Here is a 7,807-nt window from a genome sequence, read left to right on the forward strand (position 1 = left end):
ACCCTCTCGTGTCACCAAAATGGGTTGTGTCTAGAAGGTAAACCGTAAATTTGCAAAATCTGATCTGAAATCTGCAAAATCTTGCAAAAACTCTCGCAGGACTCGCTGCCCGACAACCTATCCTAACCTTAATTATTCAAGATAATGGATAAAGTTAGGCATTGACCTTGAATGGTAGGCATCGACCTCGAATAGCAAAGGTTGTCAAGCAGCAAGTACCACGAGAGTTTTTGCAAGTTTTTGTCAGATTTCGCAATTTTGCGGTTCACCTTCTAGACACGACCGCCAAAATGCAGAACTTGAGGCTTTAAAATGTCAGTCCACAAACCAATGTGTGACGTCACGGTGACTACGTCCACTTCTTATATAGCCTTCAGTCCATGTCCACAAGTCTCTGTTTTAATATTGCACAAAGAACCTCTTGATGATTAGGTAAAGTAAATAGAAAGGATCTTCCTATATGTAACCTGTAACTATTTTCAGCAGCAAAATGCACTGGCAACAAAAGCAATACTTTGCGGTGCACCGAAGTCCGTTGTTTTACACAAGTAACCTTTTGCTAAACAGTTTAGGATCATTATCACTGTTCTAATACTGTTATCACTGTTCTATACTAGCCTTCTTTGTATCTCAAAGCTTCATCCTTTGAAACAGGTAAATATCACAGTGTGTTGATGTGCCAGATGTATCCATAGGGTGGCACTCTGCACTAGTTCACATCAAACAGAAACTCCTGTCAAGTGAAGCATTATCATGCATCCGCTAATGTGATTTGGCACAGTTATGAACTGAGGTTATTATTAACGAGGCCACCAATAACTGATTAAAATGTTGCTGCTATAATGTATTTAATATCAGATTTCAACAGCCTTTAATAATATGCATTTAAATGGACAACAGCAATGCATAGAAATAAAAAAAAAAAGTAAAATAAATTGATTTTAAAAAATATCTCTTTTGTCAGAATTGTTGTAACAAAAGCAGAAATATATTTTAAAAAATCTCATCACGCATGCAATTATAAACATTTGTTTGTCCAATGCAAGTGATGATAAAAATGTGAAGGGGGATATTAAAACAGCAAACTGGGAGATGCATTATTTCTACTGTGGACTTAATGATTTAACTGCACTCAGAGACAAATAGCAATTATCATGTTTAATATCCATCGCCATGATGTTGCCTTCGGTTAGCGTACTCACTCATGAATTTTCCATGTTTTCGACTGATGTAAGAACGCTTTTGGGTCTGAAATAAAAATCTTGCCATGTGCATAACTAATAATGTTTGTAATTAAAGGGAATATTTCGTCTTTGAACTCTCGCAGCTTCCTTTTCTTGATCATCTTTTTTTTTTGGACACATTTTAAAAGGAATAATAACTTGTATACATAATTCCAACAGGGGAGTTATTAAACGTATTTTATTTGTGTTTATTTTTTATTATTTATTTAGGAATTTTTAAAAAAATATTTCACTCATTCGGCTAGAAGAGAAAGGCACACCATCAATCAGTTTTTACTGAGAAAGCACCAATTGAATTTGACTTTATCCAACTGTTTCTTCATGCATACTGCCACTTTCATTGATTTTGTAATGCTTGTGCTCCATTGATAAAATGTCATTTTTCAAAGGACCATTTTTTAACTCTATGTACCTCTTCCTTATTGTCCTTTGTCTCTATATTTATAATATCTCCATTGTTCCTCAGACAGAATAAGATGGTTAAAAGCAGAAATCAAGTCATATGGAGCTGCTTCACTAACAAACCCCCCTCAGAATAAGCTCAAGGTCAGATCTTCTCCATCCGAGTGTAACACAGTAACCCTGAGTCCCAGTGTTGCCGTCTCCGTTTGTCTCCACAGCTCTGTGCACTCATCCTCCCTGCCTGCACCGCCATCCATCGTGACCTCCTTGCAGAGACGAGGGGAGAAGAAGTTTCCAGCGCGCAGCAGCCCATGCAGGCTCCCTTGAGGGTGGGAAAGTGCTGCGTTCTGCATGTGTGTGTGTGTGTGTGTGTGTTTATTCCGACCAAATCACCCGTCGGCTCTCTCGCAGCAGCTAAATAAGGAGAAGGCAGGGCCAACGAGTTCTGACTGCGGGTCAGCAGCCAAATGTTCCACCTTCTTGGATGTTGCAATGCATCAATCGCGGTGCCCACTCACTGTGTGGTAACACCTTTGTGGACCATCTGCCCAAGCCTGCCTTCTCAGCCCTCTGGTACACACACACACACACACACACACACACACACACACACACACACGGTCTGTTATTTCCTTCTTTTTGCATCTCTGCCCAAGAGGGGTAATAATTCTTTATATACACACATGCAAAAAAAATCCCACTTATACATTAGTGTTTCAGTAATTTACATTTTTAAAACATCTCTTCTCAAAATGTGCAGAATACCCTACACAGATCATTATAAAACATTACTACCTTACTTTTACCAACACATTTCTTTTATATCATGCAGACATGATAATATTTTGGGGCCACACTCCACTTTTTCTGCACCAAACAAAGACTTTAAATGTGTAACAGAAGGATAAAAATCAGTGGCTGTGCCTCTTCACAGAGTGGATAATTATTCCCTGTGTGTCACTCCGTTGCATGTATTATCCAACTAAGCAAACAGTCGCAGGGCCCCTTGTCCTGCTCGCGGACAAGGCCGCCAGTGTGTGCCTGTGAGATCTGCATATTGGCCCGTGGTGGTTTAAGCTGTCTGAGGCAAGGCGGTGCCACACTGACTGTATATGTCCATGCGTGTGGAGCTGGTGAAAATGTTTTCCACGCGAGAGGAGATAGACGGCAAGAGGGAGCCCCGCGTGAGCCGGCGAGGGGGAGACAGAAGGAGGGCCGTTCTGGATTCCTTCGAGCAACTCCAAATAGATTTCCAGGCAAAACATATTTGCATACGCAAGACAGTGCTACGAGCTATCCGAGTGAGCTGTGGCATGTGTGCATTGAACAGATGGATAATTTTTTTAGAGCTTTCTTGCAGAAATTTCAAGCCCATTAAATTGAGATCTTGGGCATTAGTCAGCCTGCTTTTGTTCACGAAGCTCATAAAGAATCATTGAGATCAAGTTGCTCTTGTTTATCAGATTTAGTGCATGATAAGATGAATCAAAAATGTGAAAAAATCACGTTTTAAACATCAACTTCTGGGAATCCATGCATTAACAAAGCCAAGATGTGCACACAGAGCCGAGCAGTGAAGACTGGGTCCTCTTTTCTTTCTTTAAATTGAGTCAAAAAACATTTCTGCAAACACTTCTATCACCACAGAAACTCCACTGGACTGCAAAAAAAGCAGAAATTCAGCCTTAAAAGTGAACCTGTCAGAAGGATTACAGTTCGCTGGCTGTTGTGTGCTCGCTCATGATCATCTTTGATCTGCTATAGGCCACACTAGAGGTCAAAAAGATGTCTCCTGATTCAAATATTTGTCTTATTGTTCTGTTGCAGCTTGTTTTTCTTTTCCAGAAAAAATATTTTGTGGAAATTGCACTTTCAAAGGGACGTGATTCAAAAATCTTGCAACATTAACTTCTATTCAATTCATCTTTTCTCAGCAAATGTGCACCAAAAGCCGGATGGAGGTTGAAGCTACGACCTGAATGTCAGGTTACACCTTCACTCTACCGCTCTCTCTCTCTCTCTCTCTTAGAGGTTGTAATCTGCCAGTATGGCCGCTCGTCCTCCCCCTCTGGGCTGTATGAAAAATTCACCAGGCCTTCCCATTAGAGTCAGTCTGAATCAGGGAGCAGGCGTTACAATGGCCGGGCACACGACACATTTTTTATCACTCGACGCTTAGCAACGCAAATGTTATGTTTATAAAACACAAAAATCACAGCGGACGCCTTTTTTTTTTTTTGCTGCAGGTCAGGTCAAGCACATACTGTGTGTGTACTGTACGTAAAGATGCATCAGCAGTCCTGAATAGTTAAAAGCAGATGGACTATACCCTTTTCACTGCAGCTTTTCACACTGATGGTGAGAGACCTGACCTTTACTGTGAGAGCAGTTGGCTCTTTCTAGTGCGATACGTCCAGACAGTATAGGCTTCCTAAAAGCACTTCCAGTGCTAAAAAAAAATACAAACTTTGACATAGCTTCTTAAAGCTGCAGTGCGTAGAATTGGAGCAAATATGATTAAAAAAAGTTATTTTTATGAAACGGTCACTATTTCCTGACAGTAGTGCATGAGACAGGTAATCTGAAAAAAAAAAAATCATGTGCCTCTGTGTCCTCCGGTGCTCCTAATGGCATCTGCAAGATTTCACAGACCGGAGGAAAACAACCAATCAGAGCCGAGCTGGAGCCTGCCGTCTCTGAGCAGCTGTCAATCACTCAGCCGGAGCAAACTTTCTCATTTTACAGCTAAACAGTACACTACAAGATGTTTCTGAAAACATTTGAGGTGAGAAATAGGCATTACAGTAACAGAATATTAGTTCATATTTGATCAGCGCTGCCTTGTTTGACCGTTTGATCGGAGTTCGCGAGTGATTGATAGCTGCCTCCGTTGAATGAACAGCCAATAGGAACGCTCTCTCTGTGTAATGACCTGTGATTGGCCAAAGTCTCCTGTCACCAGCTAGATTTTTTTAAAGCCTGAAAACAGAACCATGAAGAGGTGCATAAGTCTAGTTTTCTCTCAGAACACTTGAATTACAATATGATGAAAGGTTATTATGGAATTTTTGCCAAATGATGCAAAAACATTCTGCCTACTGCAGGTTTAACCTGCTTTTAATTGACCTTGATTATGAGTCCCACTTTACCCCCCTACTAAGACACCCTTGCACACACACACAATAGAGATGGACAAATTAATTAAAATGTTCTGATGAAAAAAATGTCAGAATCAATCAGCATCTAAATGTTATAATGCATTATTATTTGTAGCCAGTTTTTAATTAAATGTGGCTATATGTTAAGTCCTAAAATGAATAAATTAAAATAAATGAATCAGGTATAGCTGCTCAACAATAAGGCCTATATATGCATACTGTATTTTCTGGTGTCCTTTGGAATATAATAAGCTATAAGAAATATGAATCTATTGTAAGTAAACATATTTCTATTACCTTCCCAGAGTTAAATGGAGGTGCAGTGAAGGAACAGACCTCCTGCCAGTGCAAGTCAGTCAAACTTGACTAAGATAGCTGCTGTCTCTTCACTCTGACCTCCCGTCGACCCAGGTAAGTTACTCAAATATGCCGTTTTTTGGCGAAAATATCCTGAAGCTACTGGTATCATATGAAACTAGAAAACCTAATGAATCCATTGGTACCAACCATGTCTTACTAGCTTGTCGGGAAAGAGGTTAAATAACGCTCCAAAGTTCGGCAACATTTTGGCGAATTTTGTGCAAAAAGCATGCAGTTTTTTTGAATGCAGTATAAATGTTTTATTTTCGTTTGAATATTTCTGCATACTGGGGTCCCTAAACAGTCTTGGAGTTGCATAAATTGGGTATCACTGTAAAGCTGAGACTCTTGTGGATCCAATGAGTTCAACTGTATTCATGTGTGATGATGTTAGTCCCCATAGGAGACATTTCATATAGTGAGACCATTTTTTTAAACTTGATGTCACTGTATTAAATGACCTGTGGTGACCTCTAGGATAATCATAACCTCACACAAACAAAAAAAATGAAATAAACAGAAAGTCTCACTGATCATGTGTTCTGACCTGTTTGGGAGGCCTTGGATTCATGTCTTATTTTATTTATTTATTTATTTATTATCAGAAAGCCTGTGTTACAACCTTGCTTTTTTTTATTTTTACGATTTTTTATCATTATACATAACATTTCTTTTATTTTTTTGACAGTTTGTCAGACAAAACAAGCAATTCATAGGTGTCACTTTGAGCTCTGGTAACTTAAAAAAATTTTTTAATATAAAAAACAATATATTACAAAATATGATCATTAGCTGAATTATAAGGGAAATTGTTTGTGTTATTTTGTCCGTCCCTGCAGGAACCTGTTATTTTCGATGTGACGTAGTAGCCTATGATGTAGATTTGATTAATTTATTTAAAAAAAAGGGACAGTGTCCATGTTATATTCATAAGACAGCAACACAATCAGTTATGGCAGATTATTGTCTGACAACAGAGAAGCAATGAAACAATATGTGACAAAAACAATATCAATGTCCAGCTAAAATAACAAACTCTTCACATCCTTCCTGTGCCAGTTGGTGCTCTCCTGTCGCCCCCCCCACCCCAAAACGAACGTGGCATCAGATAGTAGAAGAGAGCGCTGTGGTTGAATGCATTGTGGCTTTTAGCAGTGGATTCCCCTCCGTCGCCTCTGGGCTGGCCTCTCCTGTGAACATATGAACCGTGCCACGGCGTGTGGCGCTGGGAGACGGTCCAGGGCCTCCTGATTAAATATTACAGCCCTCTAAATGGATGGAGATTAGCCTCTGTGGGAATGTTAGGGCTTAATTTACCCCCCGGCCAGATGTGTGTGTGTGTATGAGAGTGTGTGTGTGTGTGTGTAGATATGAAAGTGAAAGTGGGAGGGAAGGGGTTGTTGTACATGTACCCTAGTGTAAATGGATTGCATGTTTCCTGGAGTGGGTCAGTGGAGGATGTGCTGCGGTTTCATGGGGGGAATGTGCTGCTGCAGGTCAGAGGTGTGAGCACGTTAACATGATCAGTCCTGTTCAGTCGGGCAAAAACTGTATTTAGTACACGTCAGCTTTGAGCTTTCCATTTCTATTTTGATGTTTTTATTTTATTTGAATAGAGGAATTGAGTCTATTGTGCTGTTAAACTAGAGTATTGGCCTCAGTGATGACAACTAGAGGAGAGAAGGCACAGCTGGATTTATGAAGTGAGCATGAATACTTTGTGTCACAGACTTGGATTATCCAAATTTGTACATATAATCTGTACTAACAAGCGGGGTCATGGCTATACATTTTTTTTCATTGACATAATTTGAATTTATTAGAGTTTATAATTATATTTGACAAATCAGAATAATTGACAGTGAAACGTTCGCACAACTGAATAAATACGTGAATAAATGGTCAACAAGTAAATAAAAAAATATAATAATAAAAAAATTACACAAACAAAAGTAATCTATTGATCAATAAGATGTTAACGTAAAAAAAAATGTTAATTCAAGCTTTGTTGAGTGAAAGTTATGTATAAAGATGCACCGAGCCGATTTTTTTAAGTCCCGATAACGATACCTGGGCTTCAGTATCGACTGATACCGAGTACCGATCCGATTCCAGTGATTAATTAATAAGCTGTATGCCTCACTGTGTGGAAGTGACAGGGATCATTCTTTTATGTGTAAGGCAACATCAGGCTTGACTTAAACATCGCTTTCCTAACTTTCTAAAACAAAATGTAACAAATAAATACATAGATACAAATTTATTGAATTGTTATTTATTATTAATATAATAAATCGTACACCAGCAACTTGGTAAAAAAAAAGGAATTATAATTCAGGTGTAAACCTTTTTAATGCGGCAACAAATTGGTCAAAACTTAAACAATAATTAAAATTCCAGTATATAATGTATATTGTATATAAACATAGAATTGAATTGAATAGATTGGCCCCATTGTCACCGATACCCGATCCAGCTATTTAGGTCAGTATCGGCCCGATATCCGATCCGGTATCGGTATTGGTGCATCCCTAGTTGTATATTCAGTGCATACATACATACAGGCCATATCGTAACATATTCACTGTCTCCAACAATTCCAATACAGCTTGTAAAACCACAATCATAATGTAAATTTGTAAA

Source organism: Sebastes fasciatus, chromosome 20 (genome assembly GCF_043250625.1).
Source record: "Sebastes fasciatus isolate fSebFas1 chromosome 20, fSebFas1.pri, whole genome shotgun sequence".
Taxonomy (NCBI): domain Eukaryota; kingdom Metazoa; phylum Chordata; class Actinopteri; order Perciformes; family Sebastidae; genus Sebastes; species Sebastes fasciatus.